The 16,998-nt window shown below is 34.7% G+C and overlaps 1 non-coding gene across 1 annotated transcript; it reads right to left on the reverse strand.

Moving 5' to 3' along the window:
- Positions 1 to 11,607: 11,607 nt before the first annotated feature.
- Positions 11,608 to 11,793, reverse strand: LOC123461026. Its single transcript, XR_006637354.1, has one exon. It is a non-coding gene; the product is annotated as a U2 spliceosomal RNA (small nuclear RNA).
- Between the last annotated feature and the right edge of the window lie 5,205 nt (positions 11,794 to 16,998).

The raw sequence follows: 16,998 nt of genomic DNA on the forward strand, positions 1-16,998 counted from the left end.
AATTTTGAAATGCAACTTTTTCAAAAAACAGAATTTTTTTATTCATACAATAAAGAATTCGGGTTTGGTTTTCAGTGCCTTCACATAATGTGGTTTATGTTTCTAAGACTCCACTCTGTTGTGTGAAAAATGATTTTCAAGTGAGTCACAAGAGCTCAAGTAATACATGAAAATCTGAAAGTTGAAGCTTATAACAGCTGGAGCTATTGTTGTAGAATTGGGTGGTAAACTACAGGTTCCTCCTAAATTAAACAAGATTCCTACATTGTGATGGACAGACCATAAAGCAAAAGGAATAACATGAAAAATCAAATGAAAGTAAATCCAATACGATTGCACAGTCCCACACTGTATGTATTTAATCAAAACACAGAAGAGACCATAAGATCAGACCCCAACATGAAAATACAAGGTATACAACCCTGGCTAGGAAAATAGAATATGTAAAAACTCAACAAAGGCCCCAAAATTATATGAATTCTGTCCTTGCTAGATTAGACCAAAAATAAAGGAACTAGGAAGGGTTCCAAAGACAGTTAAATGATCTGAAGGAGAGTGAAAAAAAAAAAAAAAAGACCTCAATAACCAGTTGTCTAAGCTCAAAGAAAATATAAAGAAATGCATGGATGAATTCCAGGAAGCATTAAAATATCAGAAAATGACATTTAAAGGGAACTATGCAGAAGGATGGAAACTATACATAAAAAGAGCAGTGGAAAATACAAATCAAACATACCCAAAATTCTATAGAAGCTCTTAACAATAGAGTCAGCCATGTGAAGGATAGAAACTCAGAATTGGAAGACAAAACAGAAGAAACAGTTTATAAGTCCAAAAGTTTCAATAAGTTCAAAAATTTTGTGAACAGAACATGAGAGAATTTTGTCCTAATATTTGGATAATGGGAATACCAGAAGAGGAAGAATTTCAGACCAAAGACATGGAGAACTTTTTCAACAAAATTATTTAAGAGAATGTTCCCACTCTTTCAAAAGCAAGTCCTATCAAATTACAAGAAGCTAACGGAACTCCAAAAGGACTGGACCAAAGGAGAAACTCTCCAAGACATATTATCATTAAGATTCTAATCATAGATCACAAACAAAAAGTCCTAAAAGCATCTAGGAAGAAACAATATGGTACATATAAAGATAACCCCATCAGAATTAATTCAGACTTTTCAATGGAAACTCCGAAAGTCAGAAGGGCTTAAAATATAACACTGCAAAGTCTAATAACTTATGGCTTCCAACACAAAATGCTCTACCCAGAAAAAAGTATACCTCATAAGAGTTGGTGTAAGAAAAACTTTGTATATTAAAACTCAGCTTTGCAACTATATGAACACAAAGCCAAACCTGCAGAGAGAATTTCAGGGAATTATCCACACAAAAGAATCAAATCATCAACCTCAAGTGCCTACAAGAAGCAGATCACAATAAGCAACTTCAGAGAAGGCACAAAAATCTACAAAGTTCAAGAAAACACCAAACCTCATAAACTACCACAATATGGCAGGGATTAAATCAAACCTCACGGTCTTTACCATAAATATTAATGGCCATAATTCATCCATCAAGAGACATAAGCTAACAAGGTGTATCAGAAGATTAGACTCCTCAATCTATTATCTTCAAGAAACCCTCTTCACCAATAAAGGCAGGCACTTCCTCAGGGAGAAAGAGTGGAAAACGATATTCCATGCAAATGAAAATATGAAACAAGTAGGTATAGCTATACTAATATCAGATAAAATTGACTTCAAACAAAACATAATCAAAAAAGAAAAAGAAGGCCACTTCTTATTTATCAAGGGAAGTATCCAACAAGAAGATATCCCAATCATCAAACTCTCTACACCAAACACAGGTACACTACAATTCATAAAACAAAGCCTACTTGATAACAAAACAAAAGTAACCACCAACACCATCATAGCCAGGTACTTCAATACTCCACTGTCAGCAATACATAGATCATCCAAAAAGAAAATCAACAGGGAAGCAAGAGAGCTCAATAAAGCCATAGATCAATTAGACCTAACAGACATCTACAGAACATTTTTACTCCAAATCCACAGATTACACACTCTTCTCAGCAGTCCATGGAAAATTCTCTAAAATAGACCATATACTGGGTCCTAAACCCTGTCTCCATATATTTATGAAGATCAACATAGGTTCCTGCATGATATCAGATCACGATGATGTATTGCTAGAAATTAACAACAGAAAGTATGACAGGAATCTTGCCAGCTCCTGAAAGTGAACAACACATGTTTAAATAATAAATGGGTAGTGGATGAAATAAAAAATGAAATAGCAAAATTTATAGTAATGAATGACAATGAGAACACACATACCAAAACTTATGGTACACAATGAAGGTGGTCCTTAGGGGAAAATTCATAGCTCTAAATGCCTTCATAACAGACAGAGAGATTCAAAATCAATAACCTAACCATCCACATTAAAGGCACTGGATAAACAAGATGAATCCAACCCACAAAATTCCAAAATGGAGATGGGCGTGGTGGTGCATGTCTTTAATCCCAGAACTTGGGAGGCAGAGGTAGGAGGATTTCTATGAGTTTGAGGCCACCCTGAGACTACCTAGTAAGTTCCAGGTCAGCCTGACCTACAGTGAGACCCTACCTCTAAAACAAACAAGTAAACATAAAAACTCCAGATGGAAAGAAATAATTAAGATCACAGCAGAAATTATTGAACTGGAAACTAAGAAAACAATTAAAAATTGATAAAACACAGAACTGGTTCTTTGAAAAAATAAACAAGATTGATAAACCCCTGGCCAAGTGAAAGAGAGAGAGAGAGACATTAAATTAACAAAGTTAGAATTGAAAAAGGAGAGATCACAACAGACAAGAGTGAAATTGGGGGAATCATCAGGACTCATTTCAAAAACTCTACTCCATAAAACTGGATAATATGAAGGAAATGGATAAATTCCTAGACACATAGCACCTACCAAAGCTAAACTCAGAGAAGACTAATATATGAGACAAACCTATTACACCCATCAAAATTAAAAACGTTATGAACAATTTCCCCAAACAGAAAAGTCCAGGACCAGATTGCTTCTCAGCTAATTCTATCAAACCTTCATGGAAGAACTAAAACCAATTTCTTTTTTCTAAAACTGTGCCACACAATTGGAGAACAGGGAAAGCTCCTCAATTCCTTCTATGAAGCTAGTATCACCCTAATACAAAAACCAGGCAGATACAAAAAAAAAAAGAAATAAAGAAAAGAAAAGAAAAGAAAGAAAACTATAGGCCTATTTCCCTGATGAACTTAGATGCAAAGATCTTGAACAAAATCATGGCAAACTGAATTCAACTACACCTCAAAAGCATTATCCACCTTGATCAATGCATGGATGGTTTATATCACAGCATAATAAAGGCTATATATAAAGCTACTAAAGCCCAAATAATACTTAATGGGGAGAGACTGAAGGAATTTCCATTGAGATCAGGAACAAGAAAGAGGTGTGCACTCTCAACTCTGCTCTTTAACATGTACTGGAAGTCCTAGCTCAAGCAGTAAGACAGGGGAAAGAAATAAAAAGAATAGAAATTCAAAAGGAAGAAGTTAAGTTAGCCCTATCTACAGATGACATGATTCTATACATAAGAGACACAATAGTCTTCATCTCAAAACTCTTAAAAGTGATTAAGCCCTTCAGCAAAGTAGCAGGATACAAAAAAATTAGTAGCCTCTCTATATGCAAAAGACAAAGATACAGATAAAGAAGTAAGTGCCATTGTCCAAATTTCAAAAGTAACAACAACAAAACACCTTGGTATTACATTAACCAAGGATGTCAAAGACCTATACAATGAAAACAAAAACACTCAAAAAAGAAGTTGAGGATGACTTGAAAAAATGGAAAGACCTCCCATTCTCCTGGGTAGGCAAAAATAACATTGTGAAAATATAAATCTTACCAAAGGCAATATACAGATTTAATGTAATATCAATAATAATTACAACATTTTCCTTCACAGAGATAGGAAAAAATTATCTCAAAATTCATACGGAATGTAAGAAGGCCTTAGATATCCAAGCATATCTTCAGCAAAAGAAATACCCCTGGAGGCATCACCATACCTGATCTAAAGCCATACTGTAAAGCCATAGTAATAAAAATAACATGGTACTGGCATAAAAACAGGGTTATAGCCCAATGGAACAAAATTGAGGACATGGACTTTGGGTCAAGTAACCATAGATACTTGATATTTAACAAAGGCCCTAACAATGTAAGCTGGAAAAAAGAGAGCATCTTCAACAAATTGTGCTGGACAATTTGAATAACCAGATCTAGGAATACATTTAGCCATATACAAAAATCAAGTCCAGATGGATCAAAGACCTCAATGTAAGAGTAAAAATTCAGCTACCACTAGAAAACAAAAAAATAAAATAAAATAAAAGAGGAACTTTCCATGAGGAAAAGACTTCCTGAACAAAACACCAGTAGCTCAGGACCTTAAACAATCACTCAGCAATGGGGATCTCATGAAGCTGAAAAGATTTTTCACAGACAAATTTACAATTAGCAGAACCAATAGATTACCCACAGAATGGGAGAAAATTTTTGCCAGCTGTACAACTGATCGATGTCTAAATTCTAGAATCTACAAAGAACTCAAAAACCTAAGCACTAAAAAGTCAAACGACCCACGTACAAAATGTGGAAGAGAACTGTACAGGGAGTTCTCAGAGGAAGAAATACAAATGGCAAAGACACACGTAAGAAAATGTTATCATCCTTAATCATCAGGGAAATGCAAATTGAAACAACTATGAGATTCCACCTTATCCCTGTAAGGATAGCAAACATTAAAAAAAATCTAATGAAAACAAATTCTGGTGAGGTTGTAGAGAAATAAGAACCTTCATTCACTGTTAGTGGGAATGTAAGATGGTAAAACCACTTTGGAATGCAATATGGAGACTCCAGAAAATGTTGACTATAGAGTTACTGATAGACCCAGTTATTTCCTTATTGGACATTGACCCCTGGGCATTCAACCACTTTTATAGCTGCTCAGTTCATAATAGTTAAGATCTGGAATCAACCCAACTGTTCATCATTAGACAAATGGATAACCAAGAGGTGGTATATCTACATGATGGAATTTTACACAGTAGTAAGGAGAAATGAAACAATGAAATTTGATGGAAAATGGTTGTACTTGGAACAGATCATTCTGAGGAGACTCACCCAACCACAGAAAGACAACTGTCACATGGTTAACATACCTAATAAGCTTCTTGAGGACCAGGAAATGGGGGAGGCAGAAAGGGAGCTTAGAGTAGAGGGGGGACATAAAACTGGACCTCAATGTAAATGGTACCATAAAATCCTATATCCTAAAAAAAAAAAAAGATTAAAATGTTGTACATCTATAAGGTCCTTAGAGGGAACACCTGAATCACAAAGTCCTGGAGAGTGTATGATGAAGACTAACCTTAATCTTCTCTTCTCTCTCTCTCTTTCTCCCTCTTTACTCTTTCTCTTTGATATTACCTATCTACCTATCTTTTCCTTTGGTTCTGTCCTGTAACTCCCAGTACCAGCATGCCACTAACTGTTGGTAGAGAGACCTACAAGTTTTCCCAAACAAAAACAAATTTCTGTCAGAGTACTTGACCCACCAAAGGTTAATGGTAAGACCCTACCACCCACAACACTGTATGCTGTTGGTACGGAAGATGGAGTGACCTGGCTGGAATCTGGAAGTGAGTCAGTCCCCAGACACTTAGCTCATCTAGTGCCAGAAGTTGCTACCTGAGTGAATGGGAGAAAATGACCAACATCTGTCCAAGCCACTAAGCTACTCAGCATCAAACAACCTGATGTGATGTTCACACAAGTGCAATATCTAGTCAATGGATCTGAACCCATCGCCGGAACTGGGAAACAAGTCAGAAACATCCAAAAAATGAGCCAGCTCTCCAATATTAAGCTCCCACAATTCGTGGGCTAGAAGAGGGCCTACACATACTAAATTCCTTCTAAAATAATAATGAGTATCCCATTTAGCCAGTGCTGACTTCACTCTCTATTGGAGAGTGTTTTTTCTCTTTTTCAGATGGATGATGATCCTGAGGAGAGAATCAGCCCATCACACCTCACCAAGGCCCCAGCTGAAACCAAAAGTAACTGGGGAAATGAGCAAGAGTGCTGCTTTCTTGGTCAACCTAATGCCACAGCAAGGGTGAAGGAGATAGACACAGAGAATACTCAACTCCTACCAAGCCAGAGATCCAGAGACATAGAGGCTCCCAAGATCTCATCACTGAAGCAGACCTAAAACAGACCCAATATGGCTCAGGGAAATCAGTGAAGAGGGAATGGAAAGATTGTTAGTGCCACATGTTGGGACATTGTGCACAATGCATGACCCACATTCCCTAACAAGGAGGGTCCCTACAAAGGGGAAAGGACAAGGAGGAGATTAAGATGGTACCAACATGGCTGTATAAATTCTATGCACATAACTAATTTAAAAAAATAAGAAAGAAAGAAGAAAGACTAACACCACCCAGAATTTCCTAATCAAGTCCTCCTAAAATACGTAATTCTCAGAATCTTTGTGCTTTGTGGGTATATTTTGGATCTTTAGAAAAAAAATTAAACTTGATATTTGTTTTGCAATTATTATCCAAATTTTACCAAAGAGAAAATTCATGTTTCAAAATTACTATTAAAAGTCATGTAGCATAAGTGTATTGGAAATACATACAATCTATTTTCAAAGTACTCGGTGACTTGCTGTTGATTTAATTTTCTGAATTTCCAAATCCCATTGACATAACTAAACAGTGTGAAAAGTGCTTCCATGCTGGCTATGAATAATGTAAATACTAATTTGCCTCCTGTCTGGAAAGACAGAGTCAATCATTTGCAATTTAAGAACATGAATGTGATTATTTTGACAGTACAATCTCAGCTGGGAGCCCAACATACATTTCCAAATGATGTACCAGCATGGTGCCAGAATGAGAGAATAACACCGTCCAATCAGTGGTTTTAAAAATATTTTCATTTTTTTCCTTTTGGCAATAATGGACATTAGACATTGATAGTTTTGTTCTGAATGTTAATATATATATATATATATATATATATGTGTGTGTGTGTGTGTGTGTGTGTTTATATATGTACACACGCACACACACACACACACACATATACTCAAAGTTGATTTCTGGAGTTAAAAAAAATCACAGATTGATGGGAAACTAATAAAACAAACAAACAATGACCTTACTGAGCATGTGAATTATCCCCAAACTTTTCCAGGAATTCAAAACTTCTAGTACTAGTACACTTTGGCTTTAGTGTTCATAATTAGTGTTAGATTTAGTGTTCATAATTTCTAAGACACATCACATGATATAAGGTGTCAAATCTGAATTTAGGTTAAAAGTACTTGTGACTTACATACTTGTTGTTCCATATCCCTCACTCATGCATCTTGATTTTGGGAGAAGGTGAGGATTACGAACAGAGAGGTCCCTGCAGGAGACACACATGGCAAGGGCAATGTGCAGACATCTGCTGTAGCAGCCGGTGAAGATCTGAGGTCATCCACCACTGACGTGACTTCTGAGAGGATCGTCTTGCACCTAGTCCTGGGCTCACACAGCATTTTTTTTTTTTTTAATTTAGTTGAGAGCGACAGACACAGAGACAAAGACAGATAGAGGGAGAGAGAGAATGGGCGCGCCAGGGCTTCCAGCCTCTGCAAACGAACTCCAGATGCGTGTGCCCCCTTGTGCATCTGGCTAAGGTGGGACCTGGGGAACCGAGCCTCGAACCGGGGTCCTTAGGCTTCACAGGCAAGCGCTTAACCACTAAGCTATCTCTCCAGCCCGCTCACACAGCTTTGAATCCAGTTTCCTGGAACAAATGGGTAAACTGAGCTCTCAGAAGGGAGAAGCAGAACTATGAGCTTGAGGCTGACATAAGCCGCATGGTGGAACCTTGTCTCAAAAATCAAAAGGAAAACTTATAATAGCATCACTGAAGGAAATTTTGAATTGTAAGCATCCCATTACAACACAGTGGGTTCCTGAACCATAGAAACTGAGAAGATAAATAGTTGCATTCAGCTATGTATTTGAGAGAATAATTTCAATATCAACTCACTTTTTCATAAACTTGTCTCAATTAAAATTATATTTTAAGTTTTCAATAATGCTTACAAAAATGCTTAAAATATACATGTATATATATATATATATATATATAGAGAGAGAGAGAAAGAGAGAGAGAGAGAGAGAGAGAGAGAGAGAGAGAGAGAGAGAAGAGAGACTCAAGAGATGGCTTAATGCCTGATGTAGAGTGGCACATGCATCTGGACTTTGTTGTGGCCCAAGGCCCTGGTGTAGACATTTTCTTTGTCTTTCATCTGTCACACACACACACACACACACACACACACTATCTCTTTGCTTGCAAGTAAATAAACTCAAAAAAAGAAATCGTATATATATATGCATACATATGTATATATTCATGTACTTATGAATTATTCTACATTAAATTCTGGAAATCAATCTATTCTTTTCATGAACTCATATCATTACATAAAAAATAAGAGAAAACTATTGATAATATTATATGATAACAAGTTTCTACTTAGGATCTTTTAAGTATTTGCTAAGAAGATATTTTTCCTATTTTTATTTAGTTTTATAACGTCTTAAAAATTAAAGGGTAGGAGGAAATGTGTCTCTGTCATGACCCAATGTAAAACCCCACAATGCATGACCCATGTACCCCAACAAAGAGAGTCCCTGTGGAGGAGGGAGAACATGGAAGAGGCTTACAATGGTACTAACTTGACCATGTTCATTGACTACAAAAATAAAAAGAAAAAATAATAATAAAGTATAAAATATTAAATTAAATAAAAATATAAAAAAAACAATGCATCTGCATTTGAGCATTTGAGCATTACAAGAGCTTTAAACTGTAAAAGGGGAAAGTTGTGACTATAAGATGATGACAGTGTGTGATGTGTTTGGCAAGCTCTTCAGCAGCTTCCTGATCTATATTTAAGGATTCTGACTGAGGATAAAATATTAGATGGGGATTTAAGAAAACAGTTTTCTCAGTGATGCTGAGGGGCCAAGGTAGTGTTGGCAATGGTAATGTTCATGGAAAAAAATTAAAAATAGAGAAATAAATTAAAATATCCCTTACATTGTGGACCTCTTAGAGATAAAGCACTAAAAGCAAGTTGTTCCAAATAAATGTTTTAATTGTTTAAGTAATTCAATAATGATGAATTCCTGACTAGTCAGACCTTAAAAAAAAAAAAAAAACTTTGTGTTTTATACATAGGTGTGTGTCTGTATTTGAGTAAGCTTCTTTCATTGACTTACTTCACTAGAGCTTGACTCAGTAGGGTATTGCCAAAAAAGTGTGGCTTGGGACTGTGCTATAAGAGCAATCTCTGTATCACAATGAAAATGGTTCAATGAAACATTGAAGGGTAATTCTTCAGCCATCATTCATAATTTTCTCTTCCATGATCATACACCATCCAATTTTTATGTAGGTATATAAAATACACATAAAGTTTGATATTTACAGTTTATAGATGCAGTCTCTCATAGTGGAGAAGTTAAGATCATCTAAGGCCTATTTATAAGGGCACAAATCCTTTTCTGGGGGGGGGTCTACATTTTCATGACATCATCACCAACAAAAACTTCCCTCAGAAAATCATCACATTATTTTCACAATTAAGCATATGACTGTTATAAGTATATAAAAATTTAGATCATAGAAGAAAATTGCATATAACAGTCAAAATTCAAACTTAGCCATGGGACATCAACATAGTCACACTATGAGGTACAAGTCACCTTCATTACAATTTTGAGGGTTCTTTTTTATTTTCTAAAATAAAATAAAGATACATTATATGTATGTGAATTGTAATTAAAATGCTAAACTCTCTATTGGGAGACATCTCTTCCTAACTTTGATGTGTATATTAAATAAAAGTATGGAAAAGATTCCTTCCTTCATAAATTAGCAACTTTTATCATGAATTTATTGAGTGGTATAATAGAAAACACTCTTATTGATCATTTCTAATTTACAGTCCTTTTGTCAAACTCATTAAATTTTAATTCTAAAGGCATTCTTGATAATGTTTGGGACATGTTTTCCTGAGGCTGCTTCAATATTTATATTTTTTCTCCAAATATTTTCCAGTGAAAACAACACCTAAGTGATTGAATGAGATGAACAGATTGAAAATATTATCCTTATTATAATGAAATCATGTACATCCTGTAGGGTTTTCTTTCAAAAATCCTATATAAATTCAAACAAAGAAAAACCTTAGAGGGTAAACAGCTTTGATGGAGAGAATACATGTGCTCAGAGTTTGCATGTACTGTTCATCCACCCAACTCTAGTAGAATTTCCTATAACTCATGCTGGCAAAAGATGAGGCTGACAGATCAATCTTGATGCAGAGACTGAAAGACCAATTGTGAGAAAGAAGAAAGTAAAACCTTGTGAGAGAGTATGTAGAGTAGGCATAGTCTCATTTCTTATTTTCTGGCTCTACACTTCAGCAAGATCACTGTAATATATCTTCACATGTCAAATCAGTATGGGTAAACAACATGTTTTTTTTTTTTTTTTTGCTTTTATGTTTAAATTTCTGAGTTTATTCAATTAACGTACTTAAGATGCTTGAACGTCAATTCTATAGTCAAGACAGTGCAAGTCTTCCGAGCTTGAGTGGCTCTGTCTTTCACTCCCAAGTTGCAGACAAATGAATTGGTTCACTGCCAAGTATGCTTTGACCCTCAGTGCAAAGAAAAGAATATGCATTTTGGAATTTGAACCATGAAAGCTGAGATGTTTCTTCAGTAAGGGCCATAAGTAGATCTGGTATTCTGAACAAAATGAGGGATTTGTTTCTGGTTTCTAAGAATAAAGAGGGAAAACAACAATGACAACAACAAAAAAACTTGGCATTATTACAAGAAATAAACTACATGTTGTTAAGGCCAGAAGCTGACTTCTGAATAATTAGTAGAACACAGAATGAGACTCAGAGAATCAACCATGTGTCCATCAGAGAACCTGGTACATCAGAAATAGCTGTATATCTTGTAAAACTAGGAGGTAAGATTACCTCCTGGAAATTGTATGAACAACAAGACAAGATGACTGCTTATTCCCAAGACACTTAGGGTTTAGGTTCTGAGCCATTGAGGACAATGCCCAGGGAATGGTAAACAAGCACTGGAAAAACAACATGACAAGGAATTTTAGATTTCCCAGTTATCATAAGCAATAAGTATGTTATTTTATTATTAATATTCCCATATAACTTTTCTGCTAATGTGTATTAAAAAGGAATATCAAGACACCCAATTTAAAACATTTAATTACACATTAAAAATTAATAATGTTGCATATTTTCATGGTTTACTCATAAATGTAGAAGGATCTACACATGTATCTTCTCACAGACATGGCCATATAGGGCACTTCTATGGATAATTAAATTTAAAAATAGTTTTCTTTTCTGTGAGGGCATACATCATTCCTGGAGGTTCTAAAATACAAGGTGGTTATGTGGGGGGAAGAGAAGAAGTTCCTACTCCTTCTTACTGCTCCAAAAATTTACTAAATAGATAATCATTGGAAATAGGACAAGGAAGTTACTCAACTGAATAGATTCTACACTTAATCTTAGTCAAGAGGCTGAGAAGCAATCATATATGTATTTTCTGATTATTGTGACGACAGATGAAGGTAATATTTCTCAATAACCTATTTGTGAATGCAGTAAACCATGTTTTAAATAAGATAATTATGTACCATTCCTATTATTATCTCTAGAATCTAGATTAGCTAAAAGGAAATCTTATACCAAATTCATTAAATATGTAAGCTAAGGAGGTCATGGCATTCATGACCTAAACACATGTTATTATATACAGAAGACCTTCACAATATTGAGCACAACTATCTTCTATTGTGGATTGTGGAAGAGGGATATATAAATGAAAATAAATTTATAAATATACATATAAATAAAATAAAGAACTAACTGGGGCTGGAGATATGGCTTAGCAGTTAAGATGCATGCCTGAGAAGCCTAAGGATATAGGTTTGATTCTCCAGGTCCCATGTAAGCCAGATGCACATGGTGGCACATGCATCTGGAGTTTGCAGTGGCTAGAAGCCCTGGTACACCCATTCTCACTCACTCTCTCTCTCTTTCTCTCCCTCTTTCTGTTTTTAATAAATATATAAAATAATAAATTAAAAAAAGAACTAACTGGTAAGTGGAAAGGATTCAGTGGAAAGGACCCAGGGGACAGAAAACAAGGGAAGGTAATAGGAAGGAGTCTGATCAAAATAGATTATAAACATCTATTTAAATTGTCAATCACAATGTGTAAAAATGTGGTAGTCACTATGAAAGAGTACAAGATTTTTGAGGTTTATAAAGTTTAAGTATTCATAGAAATATTTGAAATATTTTGGCCAATTAATATTATTTTATTTTTTCTTAGCAAAAGTCACATTATACAAGGGAAATAATGATTCATCCCTAGTAAGCAGTGCAGGCCGAATTGTAGAACTCTCCCACATTTATTCTCTCAGGATGTTCACAATATACCTTGTCACATACTACATGTAGAACCTTCACGTTTGTGAGTAAATGACTGCAAACTTAATTTTAGAGAAGAAAAGAAAACATACGCTAAAGTATTTTTTCATTGTTTAACCCATACCTTTAGTTCATTTTTCTATGCTCCCTGAAAAGAATAGTGGGTGCTCATCAGTTTGTATTCACCTTGCTGTGGAAGGATTGTCCTCTTAGCTTGAATTGACAAGAACTCTGCTGATTTAATTTTGGATGGAATACCTAGTTGAAATAGTAATTATTTTATAAATATCATGGACATTGAGACATAAAAGAATTGAGAGTTCCTCAAATTCAATTGTTTCCCTTTTGAGAAGTGGAGATGGTTCATGTCCCCAGTGATACAGCTTATTAGTACAAAAGTTATATCCAATAAAAAAGGGGCAGGTTTTCAATATAATTCTGGTTTCTGAGGAGTGATTCTGTTAAAGCAATATTTTGATGTTGATGGTCACATCTTATTTCCTCAGTGACAGTTATTAAGGTCATATTTATTGGAATTTAAAATCTAAGGTATGGTCAGCTTCCACGTTGCCCTGAAATGTTTGTAATTTATAGTTCATTTTCCTCTTCCACCTTACGATTTCAAGTGACCAAAAGTGAATCATCCTTTAAAGACAATGGGTAGAAGCTATATACTATCTGCTGACAAAATCTAATAATTGGTCCTTAATGGAGGAACTGAATGCTTTCAAGATGTTTATTTTTAAAATATTTTATTTTTATTTACTTATTTAAAGGAGACAGAGAAAGAAGCAGATAGAGAGAATGGGCATGCCAGGGCTTCTAGCCACTGCAAAATAATTCAGATTTGTGTGTTATTTCATGCATCTGGCCTACAAGCACTGGGGAATCAAACCTAGTTCCTTAGCCTTTGAAGACATGCGTCTTAACTACTACACCATCTCTCTATCTCTCAAGGTGTTTACTAAATTTATGCAATTCCATATAAATTAATAACATTTAAGATAATATTGAGAAATTGGCATTGTTGTAGATGCCTCTAATCCTATCACCCAGGAGGCTGGTGCAGGAGAATCATGTACTTGAGTCCAGCCTAATCTTAAGATCATTGAAAAACCAGCAAAAGAACAAAACAAAATAAACAAATCAACCTGTTAAATGAACATACTAGTAAGTGCAGAATTATTTCAGTTTCAATTATTTATTTAAAAAGTACAACTTTATATGGTAAAGACTTCTTCATTTTCTTTAGAAAAGTATAAAAGCTATGATAATGCCTTTCCTTGACACTCCCTTTTACTTATTTCAAGACAGGAGATATTGCTTTGTTAATTTCTTTCCTTGACATTGTAAATCGCATTGTGACTAAGCATCTCTCAAACTTATGGGCAATTTTCATTCTGTTTACATGCCTCTATATTAAAATGTTCTGGATATTAAAATCCATGACACAAATAATCAAATGTAAGAAAGGAGAGAGTCCTCAGATGTCACTGAAAGGAAAATAGATAAGTAAAATCTGTGGCAGGATTTTAACATGCACAGAGCACTGGAAAACTGTATGTCAGAATTTGCATAAGTATTTCAATGACCTGTCATCAGCTTTGTTCTGGAGATGGTATAATTTATTCATAGTTTTAGTGATGCAGGAAGATATTTTGATACCTTTTCTTTAAAAAGAAAGATCCACTTTATATATAGGCAAACAAAATATACATAAATGCACATATAGAACATCGATATACCATCTTTGCAACAACCATATACACCATATGAATACATACACTAAAAATACACTGCCTGAAAGAGGTGAGAGTATTTTGTAATAAAGTGTTTTAAAAAGAAAGTAGGTTTTGAAATGTGTTTGTTAAGCATCAAGTTGAGAAAAACAGATTGATGAGACGGGATCTAATCTGGCAAAGGCATAAATATTAAGATCAAACTAAGGGCTACCAATTGTGCTTGCAGAATATAGAATTTATTTCATTAAATTCTCATGTATGAAGATATTGATTATGTATCACTACTATTATTTATACTTTATGTTAGAGACCTAAGCATTAAAGATGTTGAACAATACAGACCCCTATGCAAAGACAGATTACATTTTTCCCCAAAATAGTATCTTCCCACTAGAATGTCTAAAACCTGCTCCAGGGTTACATAATTTAAAACATCCTGACCTTCAACTTATTTTTCAAACCTGAAATTTTCTTAAAAGCATAGTGATCATGTCTTTTTTTTTAAATTTCAGTCATTTTTTTTTTTTTTACAGTGGTATGTTTCTCTACCTTAAATATCTGCCTTAAAACTTCTGTCTGTGACCTATTTGTATTCATTCTGCTTTCCATCAAAGGCATCTTTGCATCTGTGGTGATCATCCCTCTTAAAATATTGTTTTAGACTCTTTCAATGTTCTGGTTTGTTTTACTGACTATCGTGCATCTTTCATAAGTCAAATTTCATGTGTCTAAGTTTCTTCACAAGTTCTTCAGCCAAACCTTTTTTTAACAGTGTTACTCTGACTCATGGTGAATTATCACAATTTTAGAGATGAAGATTTGTAAATATGTCTGCCTTGAATATCTATTTTTGTTCCTAAAGTCATCTAGTTGAATTAAAAACATATTATGATGTCAGTTAATATTTCCTTTATTTCCATTACTACAAATATCATAAATTTCTATCAATTACATCTCAACAAGTGTATTTCAATGAAACTCTTTCCTCAGTCACTAGTTTAGTTTCTTGTGCATATTCAAACCTATTTAAATACATTGTACAGAAGTACAGTGTTCTTGTTAAAAATCTATTAGGGATTCCTTAATACCTAATCATAATTCCAGGTCTCCTCCATGGTCTTAAATCCTTTGAGCATCTATGGTATTCCTTCCACCCACTAAGAAGTACTTCTTCCATTATCTGTCAATGCTTGCGTTGTGTCTTACCAGCCGAGGACAAGTTACTTTTCTTTTATTCTCACAGAAAGATTTGTTTACATATTTCCTATGTTTTTATCAAATGTTTCTTGTTAATAGCAGATATTCATCATAGGTAAATTTGAATTGAAGTAACACAAAGTGGGTTCCTTAAAATAGCAGACTTTAATTGCCCATCCATGGCAACGCTCTTTTCTTCAGCATGTTTCATTAGATTGCTTGATATATGAATTATTTATTCAAAATTTTGTTAATCACAAGTTCCATGAAGATTCCAAGGAGTGAATTGTTGAATCACTCTAAATCTCTTGCTGTCCCCCATGACCTTGTGAGCTTTTCCCTCCTCCACTGTTCATCCTACAGTGCCCTTCTCTGGGCTAGCATCCATTTTCATCTGACACAAGGATGTCAAAGTAGCAAGTGAGAGCCATAACTTCAATATTGGTGGAAATCTTTTGTCCCTCTAAGGACTTTCCCTATAATGACCAACATCCCTAGATCTAAGATCTCTAAAGAATCATTCACAAAGGTCCCACCTTGATTATTTAAAGGGATGCTGACTCAAATATACCCACTGTCTCCTTGGCTTGCAAAGCTATGTACTGTACATTTTGGGTAATACCATGATGTGACAACTGATTTCCAGGTGTTTTCTTCAAATAAGCATCAGTGCAGTGACTGTTAAGAAGTCATCCTACTTTCATGGCCAGCTGGCAAGATCAAATCATCAAAGCACTACAGCCTCATCCAACCCCAAAGCCAACATCTCTTACTCTTCTTTTTCTTAAATTTAACACATCCTGCCAGCTTTAATGTAAAATATGTTCAGATTCTGATTTTTATATGGATAAATTACACTTGAATCCAAATACCAGGAGTCTCTCACCTCTGGGACCTGAAACTGGGCCTTCTTCCTACTGTCCTTGTCCCAGTTCCTTCTGTACTTACGATAATTGGTTTCCTTAAGAATCATCTCTAATAAAAGTTCTAGGCAAAGTCACCCTTCTGTTCACACCAGCCTATGGCCTTTACATCCTAGAATAATACCCAAAGTTTTTATAAATTATAAAGCATACTTTTTATTAAATAACCTATCTCAATCACACACCTTCCTTTACATTGTGCACTTAATAGACAGGAAAATGGATTTTTTCCCCATCATATTACTGAATTATAAGAATTGCTGAAACACCCCTGAAACAACACTACATCAGTGTTATCTGATAATTCTATAATTTATTTTCTTTTTACTGATGTTATATTTATTGCATACATGCTACTGATTATTTATGGATATATATTTTCATGCTGCATATTTCTCAGAATCACTATTTAATGTTCATGTGATGTTACCTCCTTATT

This window comes from Jaculus jaculus, chromosome 5 (assembly GCF_020740685.1).
Source record: "Jaculus jaculus isolate mJacJac1 chromosome 5, mJacJac1.mat.Y.cur, whole genome shotgun sequence".
Classification (NCBI taxonomy): Eukaryota; Metazoa; Chordata; class Mammalia; order Rodentia; family Dipodidae; genus Jaculus; species Jaculus jaculus.